Below are 13,993 nucleotides of genomic sequence, written 5' to 3' on the forward strand. Positions count from 1 at the left end.
GTAACTTATCATTTAAATCAGCTTCTGTACCAAGTGACTGAAGGATAGCTAATGTGATGCCAATCTTTAAAAAGGGCTCCAAAGATGATACTAGCAATTACAGCCTGAACATAATTTGTTGGGGAAGAGTCAATATCGTTTTTCTAAAGAAAAATCAGGCCTCACCAATCTACTAGAATTCTATGAGGGGATCAACAAGCATGTGGACAAGGGAGATCCAGTGTACCTAGATTTCCAGAAAGCCTTTGACAAAGTCCCTCACAAAAGGCTCTTAAGCAAAGTAAGCTGCCACGGGATTAGTGGGAAGGTCCTCTCATGGATCAGTAACTGGTTAAAAGACAGGAAACAAAGGGTAGGTATAAATGGTCAGTTTTCAGAATGGAGAGAGGTAAACAGTGGTGTCCTCCAAGGGTCTGTACTGGGACCAGTCCTATTCAATATATTCATAAATCATCTGGAAACGGGGGTAAACAACAAGGTGGTAAAATTTGTGATAACTAACTTGAACAATTTTGTAAGCCCCAGACAGACTGCAAAGAGCTACAAAAGGATCTCACAAAACTGGGTGACTTGGCAACACAATGGCAGATTAAATTTAATGTTGATAAATGCAAAGTAATGCACATTGGAAAACATAGTCCCAACTAGACATAGAAAATGATGGGGTCTAAATTAGCTAAAAGAACAGGAGTACTTGTGGCACCTTAGAGACTAACAAATTTATTTGAGCATACGCTTTCGTGGGCTACAGCCCACTTCATCAGATGCATGCAGTGGAAAATACAGTAGGAAGATTATATATATACACAGAGAACATGAAACAATGGGTGTTACCATACACACTATAAGGAGAGTGATCAGTTAAGGTGAGCTATTGTCAGCAGGAGAGAAAAAGAACTGTTTTTAGTGGTAATGAAAATGGCCCATTTCCAGAACTTGACAAGGAGATGTGAGGAACTGTTGGGGGCGGGGAATAAGCATGGGGAAATAGTTTTACTTTGTGTAATGGCCCATCCACTTCCAGTCTTTATTCAAGCCTAATTTGATGGTGTCCAATTTGCAGATTAATTCCAATTCAGCAGTCTCTCGTTGGAGTCTGTTTTTGAATTTTTTTGTTGTTGTAATACTTTTAGGTCTGTAATCGAGTGGCCAGGGAGATTGAACATAAGAACATAAGAATGGCCGTACCGGGTCAGACCAAAGGTCCATCTAGCCCAGTATCTGTCTACTGACAGTGGCCAATGCCAGGTGCCCCAGAGGGAGTGAACCTAACAGGCAATGATCAAGTGATCTCTCTCCTGCCATCCATCTCCATCCTCTGACAAACAGAGGCCAGGGACACCATTCTTACCCATCCTGGCTAATAGCCATTTATGGACTTAGCCACCATGAATTTATCCAGTCCCCTTTTAAACATTGTTATAGTCCTAGCCTTCACAACTTCCTCAGGTAAGGAGTTCCACAAGTTGACTGTGCGCTGCGTGAAGAACTTCCTTTTATTTGTTTTAAACCTGCTGCCTATTAATTTCATTTGGTGACCCCTAGTTCTTGTATTATGGGAATAAGTAAATAACTTTTCCTTATCCACTTTCTCAACATCACTCATGATTTTATATACCTCTATCATATCCCCCCTTAGTCTTCTTTTTTCCAAGCTGAAGAGTCCTAGCCTCTTTAATCTTTCCTCGTATGGGACCCTCTCCAAACCCCTAATCATTTTAGTTGCCCTTTTCTGAACCTTTTCTAGTGCTAGAATATCTTTTTTGAGGTGAGGAGACCACATCTGTACACAGTATTCGAGATGTGGACGTACCATGGATTTATATAAGGGCAATAATATATTCTCAGTCTTATTTTCTATCCCCTTTTTAATGATTCGTAACATCCTGTTTGCTTTTTTGACCGCCTCTGCACACTGCGTGGACATCTTCAGAGAACTATCCACGATAACTCCAAGATCTTTTTCCTGACTCGTTGTAGCTAAATTAGCCCTCATCATGTTGTATGTATAGTTGGGGTTATTTTTTCCAATGTGCATTACTTTACATTTATCCACATTAAATTTCATTTGCCATTTTGTTGCCCAATCACTTAGTTTTGTGAAATCTTTTTGAAGTTCTTCACAATCTGCTTTGGTCTTAACTATCTTGAGTAGTTTAGTATCATCTGCAAACTTTGCCACCTCACTGTTTACCCCTTTCTCCAGATCATTTATGAATAAATTGAATAGGATTGGTCCTAGGACTGACCCTTGGGGAACACCACTAGTTACCCCTCTCCATTCTGAGAATTTACCATTTATTCCTACCCTTTGTTCCCTGTCCTTTAACCAGTTCTCAATCCATGAAAGGACCTTCCCTTTTATCCCATGACAGCTTAATTTACATAAGAGCTTTTGGTGAGGGACCTTGTCAAAGGCTTTCTGGAAATCTAAGTACACTATGTCCACTGGATCCCCCTTGTCCACATGTTTATTGACCCCTTCAAAGAACTCTAATAGATTAGTAAGACATGATTTCCCTTTACAGAAACCATGTTGACTATTGCTCAACAGTTTATGTTTTTCTATGTGTCTGACAATTTTATTCTTAACTATTGTTTCAACTAATTTGCCCAGTACCGACGTTAGACTTACCAGTCTGTAATTGCCGGGATCACCCCTAGAGCCATTTTTAAATATTGGCGTTACATTAGCTAACTTCCAGTCATTGGGTACCGAAGACGATTTAAAGGACAGGTTACAAACCTTAGTTAATAGTTCCGCAACTTCACATTTGAGTTCTTTCAGAACTCTTGGGTGAATGCCATCTGGTCCCGGTGACTTGTTAATGTTGAGTTTATCAATTAATTCCAAAACCTCCTCTAGTGACACTTCAATCTGTGACAGTTCCTCAGATTTGTCACCTACAAAAGCCGGCTCAGGTTTGGGAATCTTCCTAACATCCTCAGCCGTGAAGACTGAAGCAAAGAATCCATTTAGTTTCTCCGCAATGACTTTATCGCCTTTAAGCGCTCCTTTTGTATTTCAATCGTCAAGGGGCACCACTGGTTGCTTAGCAGGCTTCCTGCTTCTGATGTACTTAAAAAACATTTTGTTATTACCTTTGGAGCTTTTGACTAGCCGTTCTTCAAACTCCTCTTTGGCTTTTCTTATTACACTCTTGCACTTAAGTATCAGAGGGATAGCCGTGTTAGTCTGGATCTGTAAAAGCAGCAAAGAATCCTGTGGCACCTTATAGACTAACAGACGTTTTGCAGCATGAGCTTTCGTGGGTGAATACCCACTTCTTCAGATGCACATCTGAAGAAGTGGGTATTCACCCACGAAAGCTCATGCTGCAAAACGTCTGTTAGTCTATAAGGTGCCACAGGATTCTTTGCTGCTCTTGCACTTAAGTTGGCAGTGTTTGTACTCCTTTCTATTTGCCTCACTAGGATTTGACTTCCACTTTTTAAAGGAAGTCTTTTTATCTCTCACTGCTTCTTTTACATGGTTGTTAAGCCACGGTGGCTCTTTTTTAGTTCTTTTACTGTTTTTCTTAATTTGGGGTATACATTGAAGTTGGGCCTCTATTATGGTGTCTTTAAAAAGCACCCATGCAGCTTGCAGGGATTTCACTTTAGTCACTGTACCTTTTAACTTTTGTCTAACTAACCCCCTCATTTTTGTATAGTTCCCCCTTTTGAAATTAAATGCCACAGTGTTGGGCAGTTGAGGTGTTCTTCCCACCACAGGGATGTTGAATGCTATTGTATTATGGTCACTATTTCCAAGCGGTCCTGCTATAGTTACCTCTTGGACCAGCTCCTGCGCTCCACTCAGGATTAAATCTAGAGTTGCCTCTCCCCTTGTGGGTTCCCGTACCAGCTGCTCCATGAAGCAGTCATTTAAAGTATCGAGAAATTTTATCTCTGCATTTCGTCCTGAAGTGAAATTTTCCCAGTCAATGTGGGGATAATTGAAATTCCCCACTATTATTGGGTTCTTAATTTTGATAGCCTCTCTAATTTCCCTTAGCATTTCATCCTCACTATTACTGTCCTGGTCAGGTGGTCGATAATAGATCCCTAATGTTATATTTTTACTAGAGCATGAAATTTCTATCCATAGAGATTCTATGGGACATGTGGATTTGCATATGATTTTTACTTCATTTGAATCTACACTTTCTTTCACATATAGTGCCACTCCTCCCCCTGCACGACCTGTTCTGTCCTTCTGATATATTTTGTACCCTGGAATGATTGTGTCCCATTGATTGCTCTCAGTCCACCAGGTTTCTGTGATGCCTATTATATCTATATCCTCCTTTATCACAAGGCACTCTAGTTCACCCATCTTATTATTTAGACTTCTGGCATTTGTGTACAAGCACTTTAAAAACTTGTCCCTGTTTATTAGCCTGCCTTTTTCTGATGTGCCAGATTCTTTTTTATGTGACTGTTTACCATCTGATCCGGCCCTTACATTATCCTCTTCCGTCCTCTGCTCCTGACTATAACCTGGAGATTCTCTATCATCAGACTCTCCCCTAAGAAAAGTCTGTGTCCGAACCACAAACTCCTCTGCAGCAGTCGGCTTTCCCCCATCTCCTAGTTTAAAAACTGCTCCACAACCTTTTTAATGTTTAGTGCCAGCAGTCTGGTTCCACTTTGGTTTAGGTGGAGCCCATCTCTCCTGTATAGGCTCCTCCCATCCCAGAAGTTTCCCCAGTTCCTAATGAACGTGAACCCCTCCTCTCTACACCATCATCTCATCCACGCATTGAGACTCTGAAGATCTGCCTGCCTACCCGGCCCTGCGCGTGGAACTGGGAGCATTTCTGAGAATGCCACCATAGAGGTCCTGGATTTCAGTCTCTTCCCTAGCAGCCTAAATTTGGCTTCCAGGACATCTCTCCTACCCTTCCCTATGTCATTGGTACCTACATGTACCACAACCACCGGCTCCTCCCCAGCACTACACATAAGTCTATCTAGATGCCTCGAGAGATCCGCAACCTTCGCACCAGGCAGGCAAGTCACTATACAGTTCTCCCGGTCATCACAGACCCAGCTATCTACGTTTCTAATAATCGAATCTCCCATTACTAACACCTGCCTTTTCCTAGGAACTGGAGTTCCCTCCCCCCCCCCCCCCCCCCCCGGAGAGGTAACCTCAGTGCAAGAGGCAACCCCAGCACCATCTGGAAGGAGGGTCCCAACTACGGGAAGGTTTCCCTCTGCCCCCATTGACTGCTCTGCTTCCCTGGGCCGTTCTTCCTCCTCAACAACGCAGGGGCTGTCTGAGCGGAGGTGGGACAATTCTACAGTGTCCCGGAAAGCCTCATCAACATGCCTCTCTTAGCTCCTCCAGTTCCGCCACCCTGGCCTCCAAAGTCTGTACATGGTCTCTGAGGGCCAGGAGCTCCTTGCACTGACTGCACACATACGCCACCCGCCCACAGGGCAGGTAATCATACATGCTACACTCAGCGCAATAAACTGGATAGCCCCCACTCTGCTGCTGGGCTTCTGCCTGCATTGTCTCCTAGTTAATGGAAGGGTGGTTTACAGAAAGGAGTTTTGAGATGTGGTTCGGTTTATAGGTTTTAGGGGGACCACAGGGAAGGGGTTAGGGCTGGCGAGAGACTCCCACTCCCTTCCCACTCCCCTTCTAAACTCCCTTGCGAAACTCCCTGTTAGCAGCCCCTGTTCGCTTGTGCACGGCTTTATAAAGCCCTGGCCTGAGTGAATGCCCCGCCCACTGATTAAGGCTCAGCCAATTACCAGAGGCTTCGAGCTTTCAAACCTGCCTCCAACTGCCAGCCAGAGCACACGGTCCCTCAAACAACCAAACAAACAAACAGTGCTCTCCTACTGGTTTTTGAATGTTATAATTCTTGACATCTGATTTGTGTCCATTTATTCTTTTACGTAGAGACTGTCCGGTTTGGCCAATGTACATGGCAGAGGGGCATTGCTGGCACATGATGGCATATATCAGACTGGTAGATGTGCAGGTGAACGAGCCCCTGATGGTGTGGCTGATGTGATTCTAAATTTGGGAGGAAGGCTCCAGTTAGGCCAATGGGGCTGCACATGGGGGTGCAAATTCCTTGCCTGCCCACAATGGCGCCACTTCAGATTTGGAGGGGGGGAGGGGAACTTTAACCATGATTCCAGGGGTACTTGGGCAACTGAAGACTCTAGTGTTTTTGTAGATAACTTGGGAATCTCTGACAGGAGCACTGTATGTAATTCTATATCACAAAAGTAATTTAAATAAATATTAGACCCACTCAGTTCTAATATTAACATGTTCTGACATCTTATGGTATGGGGAGGAGGTGACCAGCTCTCTGTGGAGAAAGAAGTAGTTCGGGACTATTTAGAAAAGCTGGATGAGCACAAGTCCATGGGGCCGGATGCACTGCATCCGAGGGTGCTAAAGGAGTTGGCTGATGAGATTGCAGAGCCATTGGCCATTATCTTTGAAAAATCATGGTGATCAGGGGAGGTCCCGGAAGGGAAGAAGGAAGATCCAGGGAACTACAGGCCAGTCAGTCTCACCTCAGTCCCTGGAAAAATCATGGAACAGGTCCTCAAGGAATCAATTCTGAACCACTTAAAGGAGGGGAAAGTGATCAGGAACAGTCAGCATGGATTCACCAAGGGCAAGTCATGCCTGACTAACCTAATTGCCTTCTATGATGAGATAACCGGCTCTGTGGATGAGGGGAAAGCAGTGGATGTGCTATTTCTGGACTTTAGCAAAGCCTTTGATACAGTCTCCCACAGTATTCTTGCCAGCAAGTTAAAGAAGTATGGGCTGGATGAATGGACGGTAAGGTGGATAGAAAACTGGCTAGATGGTCGGGCTCAACGGGTAGTGATCAATGGTTCCATGTCTAGTTGGCAGCCGGTATCAAGTGGAGTGCCCCAAGGGTCGGTGCTGGGGCCAGTTTTGTTCAATATCTTCATTAACGATCTGGAGGATGGTGTGGACTGCACCCTTAGCAAGTTTGCAGATGACACTAAACTGGGAGGAGTGGTTGATATGCTGGAGGGTAGGGATATGATACAGAGGGACCTAGACAAATTAGAGGATTGGGCCAAAAGAAATATGATGAGGTTCAACAAGGACAAGTGCAGAGTCCTGCACTTAGGACGGAAGAATCCCATGCACTGCTACAGACTAGGGACCGAATGGCTGGGCAGCAGTTCTGCAGAAAAGGACCTAGGGGTTACGGTGGATGAAAAGCTGAATATGAGTCAACAGTGTGCCCTTGTTGCCAAGAAGGCTAATGGCATTTTGGGTTGTATAAGTAGGGGCATTTCCAGCAGATCGAGGGACATGATCATTCCCCTCTATTCAGCACTGGTGAGGCCTCATTTGGAGTACTGTGTCCAGTTTTGGGCCCCACACTACAAGAAGGATGTGAATAAATTGGAGAGAGTCCAGTGGAGGGCAACAAAAATGATTAGGGGGCTGGAGCACATGACTTATGAGGAGAGGCTGAGGGAACTGAGATTGTTTAGCCTGCAGAAGAGAAGAATATGGGGGGATTTGATAGCTGCTTTCAACTACCTGAAAGGGGGTTCCAAAGAGGATGGATCTAGACTGTTCTCAGTGGTAGAAGATGACAGAACAAGGAGTAATGGTCTCAAGTTGCAGAGGGGGAGGTTTAGGTTGGACATTAGGAAAAACTTTTTCACTAGTAGGGTGGTGAAGCACTGGAATGGGTTACCTAGGGAGGTGGTGGAATCTCCTTCCTTAGAGGTTTTTAAGGTCAGGCTTGACAAAGCCCTGGCTGCGATGATTTAGTTGGGTTTGGTCCTGCTTTGAGCAGGGGGTTGGACTAGATACCTCCTGAGGTCCCTTCCAACCCTGAGATTCTATGATTCATAGCCTTCTTGTTGAACAAAACTGGCCCAATGACCGACCATTGGGGCACTCCGCTTGATACTGGCTGCCAACTAGACACTGAGCCGTTGATCACTACCCATTGAGCCCGACGATCTAGCCAGCTTTCTATCCACCTTGTAGTCCATTCATCCAATCCATACTTTTTTAACTTGCTGGCAAGAATACTGTGGGAGACGGTATCAAAAGCTTTGCTAAAGTCAAGATATATCACATCCACCACTTTCCCCATATCCACAGAGCCAGTTATCTCATCATAGAAGGCAATCAGGTTGGTCAGGCATGACTTTCCCTTGGTGAATCCATGTTGACTGTTCCTGATCACCTTCCTCTCCTCCAAGTGCTTCAGAATGGATTCCTTGAGGGCCTGCTCCATGATTTTTCCAGGGACTGAGGTGAGGCTGACTGGTCTGTAATTCCCCAGGTTCTCTTTCTTCCCTTTTTAAAATATGGGCACTATATTTGCCTTTTTCCAGTCGTCCGGGACTTCCCCCGATCACCATGAGTTTTCAAAGATAATGGCCAATGGCTCTGCAATCACATTCACCAACTCCCTCAGCACCCTTGGATGCATTAGATCTGGACCCATGGACTTGTGCATGTCCAGCTTTTCTAAATAGTCCTTAGCCTGTTCTTTCACTACTGAGGGCTGCTCACCTCCTCCCCATACTGTATTGCCCAGTGCAGCAGCCTGGGAGCTGACCTTGTCTGTGAAGATGGAGGCAAGAAAAGCGTTGAGTAATTCAGCTTTTTCCACATCATCTGTCACTAGGTTGCTTCCCCCATTCAGTAAGGGGCCCACAGTTTCCCTGACCTTCTTCTTGTTGCTAACATACCAGTAGAAACCCTTCTTGTTACCCTTCACATCCCTTGCTAGCTGAAACTCCAATTGTACCTTGGCCTTCCTGATTACACCTCTGCATGCTCTAGCAATATTTTTATATTCCTCCCTAGTCATCTGTCCAAATTTCCCACTTCTTGTAAGCTTCTTTTTTGTGTTTAAGATCAGCATGGATTTCACTGTTAGGTCAAGCTGGTCGCCTGCCATATTTACAATTCTTTCTGCACTTCAGGATGGTTTGTTCCTGCACCCTCAATAAGGCGTCTTTAAAATACAGCCAGCTCTCCTGGACAACTTTCCCCCTCATATTAGCTTCACAGGGGATCCTGCCCATCAGTTCCCTGAGGGAGTCAAAGTCTGCTTTTCTGAAGTCCAGGGTCCGTAGTTTGCTCCTCTCTTTTCTTCCTTTGTCAGGATCCTGAACTCGACCATCTCATGCTCACTGCTGCCTAGGTTGCCACCCACTTCTACTTCTCCTACCAATTCTTCCCTGTTTGTAAGCAGCAGGTTAAGAGGAGCATGGCCCCTATTCGGTTGCTCCAGCACTTGTAGCAGGAAGTTGTCCCCAACACTCTCCAAAAACTTCCTGGATTGTCTGTGCACTGCTGTATTGCTCTCCCAGCAGATGTCAGGGTGATTGAAGTCCCCCATTCAGTGATGAGCTGCCAAAATCTTAACAACGGGTTCCCTATAAAAAGTTCTGATTTAACAACGGGTTCCCTATAAAAAGTTCTGATTTAAGGGATGTGCGACAGCATGTATTTTTTGTACCAATAGGGTTACCATACGTCCATATTTTCCCAGGAGGTGATTAAGAACCGAAAAGCCTGACATGTCCAGGAAAATACAGATGTATTTTAACCCTACCTAAAGTTCTTTTTTAAAAAGATGGGGCTGAACTAGAAATGAGCTCCGTTTCACATGTGTGGGTGGTGATCAGGGACAGTCTCAATTTTTGGGTCTTTTTCTTATATAGGCTCCTATTACCCCTCACCCCCGTCCCGATTTTTCACACTTGCTGTCTGGTCACTCTAGGGTGTGCACATGTGTGGGTCCCAGCTGCTCCCTGCCCCCCCCTCATTAAAGCAGGTGTGCAGGGTTACTGCCCTGGGAACTGCAGGGCACCAGTGGATGTGGGGCTGGCTGCAGATAGGGGCGTGGGGCAGGGCTAGCTGGAGGCAGGGAGTGACATGGGCTGGCTGTGGGCAGGTGATGCAGACGGGCGGGCTGCGGGTGGCTGTGGGCAGGGGGTGGCTGCGGGCGGCTGTGGGCAGAAGCTGGCTGCAGGCAGGGGGTGGCTGTGGCAGGGGCTGCAGGCAGAGGGTGGCTGGGGGCAGAGGGTGGCTGGGGGCAGAGGGCGGCTGGGGGCAGGGGGTGGGGCCGGGCCTGGCTGTGGGCAGGGGGCGGGCTGCAGGCAGGGGGGTGGCTGGGGGCAGGGGGTGGCTGGGGGCAAGGGCTGGCAGGGGGCAAGGGCAGGCAGGGGGCAGGGGCTGGCTGGGGGCGGCTGTGGGCAGGGGGCGGCTGCGGGTGGCTGTGGGCAGGGGTGGGGCAGGGGGCGGCTGTGGGCTGGGGCTGGCTGTGGGCAGGGGCTGGCAGGGGGCGGCTGTGGGCAGGGGCTGGCTGCAGGCAGGGGGGTGGCTGGGGGCTGGGGCTGGCTGGGGGCAGTGGCTGGCTGGGGGCAGGGGGTGGCAGGGGCGGCTGTGGGCAGGGGGTGGCTGCAGGCGGGGGGGGCTGGGGGCTGGGGCTGGCTGGGGGCAGTGGCTGGCTGGGGCAGTGGCTGGCAGGGGGCGGCTGTGGGCAGGGGCTGGCTGCGGGTGGCTGTGGGCAGGGGGTGGGGCAGGGGGCAGCTGTGGGCTGGGGCTGGCTGTGGGCAGGGGCTGGCAGGGGGCAGCTGTGGGCAGGGGCTGGCTGCAGGCAGGGGGGTGGCTGGGGGCTGGGGCTGGCTGTGGGCAGGGGCTGGCAGGGGGCAGCTGTGGGCAGGGGCTGGCTGCAGGCAGGGGGCAGCTGTGGGCAGGGGCTGGCTGTGGGCAGGGGCTGGCTGGGGGCAGGGGGGTGGCTGGGGGCAGGGGGTGGCAGGGGGTGGCTGCGGGCAGGGAAGGCGGGGGAGGGGCGCAGATACTCACACGGGGGGGGGGGGGGGCTGGGAGCAGCAGGACGCAGCCGGAGCCCCAGGGCCAGAGGTCCAAAGAGCAGGAGCAGCAACAGGGCCAGGAGGCAGCTCACATGGCTCTCGCAGCACAGCGCAGCGCCCCCCGGCGGCCGGGAGGAGGAATTACAGGCTTCCCAGGCAGAGCCCATCAAAGCTTCCCTCGCAGGGAAGCTAGTTAACAAGCGGTTCTAAAACCGCTTCTAAATTTAACAACGGGTTCGCGCGAACCGGTGCGAACCGGCTCCAGCTCACCCCTGCCCCCATTAGAACCAGGGCCTGTGATCTGGAAACTTCAGTTAGTTGTCCGAAGAAAGCCTTGTCTACCTCATCCTTCTGATCCGGTGGTCTATAGCACACGCCCACTGCAACATCACCCTTGTTGCTCTCGCCTCTAAACTTTACCCAAAGATTCTCAACAGGCTTTTCTCCAGTTTCAAACTGGACCTCTGAGCAATCATACCGCTCTCTTACATACAATGCAACTCCTTCACCTTTTCTCCTGTACAGTTTATAGCCATCCATGATAGTGCTTCAGTCATGTGAACTGCCCCACCAAGTTTCTGTTATTTCAATCACGTCAAGAAGCCAGGACGCCCTCTGCATGGAGATGGCCGAGGCCATGGTGCATGCCGCAGAGTCTGCCATATCCGAGGCTGTTTGCAGGGCCGCTCTGGCCGCAGTCTTGCCCTCATCGAGGATTGCCCAGAACTCTTTTCTGGTGTCCTCGGAAAGCAAATCCTCAAACTTGGCCATGGCTTGCCACATATTGAAGTCATAGCGGCCAAAGAGGGCTTGGTGGTTGGCCACCCTCAACTGAAGGATGAATAAACTTTGAGTCTGAACAAATCCAGCCTCTTTGAGTCTTTATTCTTAGGAGTGGCTCGCGGCTGGCCTTGTCTCTTCCGCTCATTAACGGCTGCTACTACCAGGGAGCTTGGGGCCGGGTGGATAAATAGATACTCATGGCCCTTAGCCTGTACAAAGTACTTTCTTTCTGCCCTCTTGGAGATGGGGGGCAGGGATGAGGGTGTCTGCCACAGGGCGTTTGTGAACTTAGACACCCCTTCATGGAGGGGCAGAGCCACCCTGGCCGGTGCCGTTGAGCAGAGGACATCGAACAGGGAGTCCAATGGTTCCTCTAGTTCCTCCACTTGGAGCCCCAAGTTAGAGGCAACTCATCAGGCAAAGATGAGGAGGAAGCCAGCGCCACAGGGTTTGACACGTCCAGCCGGCTGATCCCCAGGGTCTGCATGAGCCTGAGGGGTTCCCTCCTCAGGAATAGCTGGCTCTGGGGGAGGGCGGGATACCGAGGCCGATGGTTTGTCCGAGGCCCCCGCCACTGACCTGAGCACTTGTGAAGGCCGGGTAAAGCCCCAAGGGTTCCATGGGTACCGGGCAGCTGGCCACTGGCCCTTGGCAGTGCCGCTGACATCAAGGGGACCACCGGTGCCAGGTTTTGGCACGCCGGCAATGACTCCAGTCCGGTGCTGGAGCTCGAGGCTGAGTGGTTGCTCTCGGGTGACCACGATTGAGTAGTCGGTGATCCCGGTCACTGCAGTGCAGATTGCTGTGCCTGGATGGGGAGCTCTCTGCTCAGGACAAATCTCTTCTGCGAGTCCTTGGAGACCGGTGGCATTCAGCGGATCTGCAACAGCACTCCGGTGATCTACACCTCACACTGCTTGACCAGTACCAGGATCTAGCAGTTCAGTTGCCAGGGAGACCTTCCCCCTGATCTAGGGGATCTGTGTGGTGGCGACACATACTGGCGACTCTGCTCCTGAGACTGACTGTCCCGGGCCTATGACTGGTGCCGCACCATGGGTGAAGCAGTGAGCCGGTCCCTGCGCTGTCGATGCTGGAAAGGGTGGACCTCTACAGGCCTGTGCCAGGTCACCGGTGAGGTGCGCCTTGAGCCTTGTGGACGGTGCCCTGAGTTCAGAGACCAATGAGGGCTTCGCTGAGCCTGCCTCTCTGCTTTCGAGGCCGGGTGGCTCCGTGCAGGCGAGCGCTGGCGGGCCATCCCCTGCGATGGGGAGCGGCGCCGCTGAGCCAGAGACCTACAGAAAGGACCTAAGGCGTGTTTACCCCTAGACCGGGGTGATGCCGTAGCTGGTGTGGGAGGCATTGGTAGTGCCAGGATATCCTGTGCTGCCTGCAGGGCCTCAGGTGTCAACAGGATCTCTGACGAAGGCCCTCATCACTGTCCGGCTTGGCAGGCATGGGTCGGGGTAGGCTGGACCGCTCGACCTGAGCTAGGCCCCAACTCCCAGTAGGAGGTATCGAGCCGCCCTTCTCAGGCCTTGGCTCCCCTCCTGCCCTCTCCTTTCCCTTGTGGGATGTAGGAGTTCTTCCCTCCCGCTTGGCAGATGCCGTGGAGAGGGATCGGCGCCGGTGGGGCGCTCCACACTGATGCTGCGGTGCTCAGGGCAGAGTCAGACCTTGATTGCTCCGGTGCCAGAGTTAGAGATGACTCCATTAGGAGTGCTTTGAGATGGAAGTCTCTCTCCTTCTTAATCTGAAGGACTTGCAAATATGGCACTTGTTGCTTATATGTGACTCGCCCAGACACCTTAAGCAACTATTATGCAGATCGCTGATGTGCATCGGTTTCTTGCAACGATCACAGGGCTTAAAGCCTAGGGACTGGGGCATGCCCCATCCCTAGGCTAGGTCCTGTTCGGGACCAATCAAGCAAAAACACTAACACACTAAGGGAAACTGTTAACTATAAACGTTCAAAACACTGAAGCAAGCAAAAAAAGGCTAGCGGAAGCAGCAGACATTCCAGCACCTTCACTGGCGGATAGAAGGAACTGAGGGTGGGGGGAACCGGCGGTGCCCCTTATACCACAGCATGTGTGTGCCACTCCAGAAGGTGCCACAGCCAGGCCCCTATGGATACCACTGAGGGAAAAACTTCCAGCACCGGTGCATGTGGCGAGCACACACACCTAATATGGAATGGACATGAGCAAGCACTCGAAGAAGTCTACAAATACTGATTGGAGAAGAAATAGGAGATTGGGGTTTTCTGTTGTCCCTGGATCATATTACAGGAACAAGGGGACTGTCAATTATAAGGGAAGGTGGGAAA

At 49.9% G+C, this 13,993-nt stretch overlaps 1 protein-coding gene across 16 annotated transcripts in view; it reads right to left on the bottom strand.

Annotated features, from left to right (window-relative positions):
* Positions 1-13,993, bottom strand: part of DNHD1 (dynein heavy chain domain 1) — a 200,898-nt gene that overhangs the window by 120,293 nt on the left and 66,612 nt on the right. The gene's annotated exons all lie outside the window — the stretch shown is intronic.

The sequence above is a fragment of the Mauremys mutica genome, chromosome 1, assembly GCF_020497125.1.
Source record: "Mauremys mutica isolate MM-2020 ecotype Southern chromosome 1, ASM2049712v1, whole genome shotgun sequence".
Taxonomy (NCBI): domain Eukaryota; kingdom Metazoa; phylum Chordata; order Testudines; family Geoemydidae; genus Mauremys; species Mauremys mutica.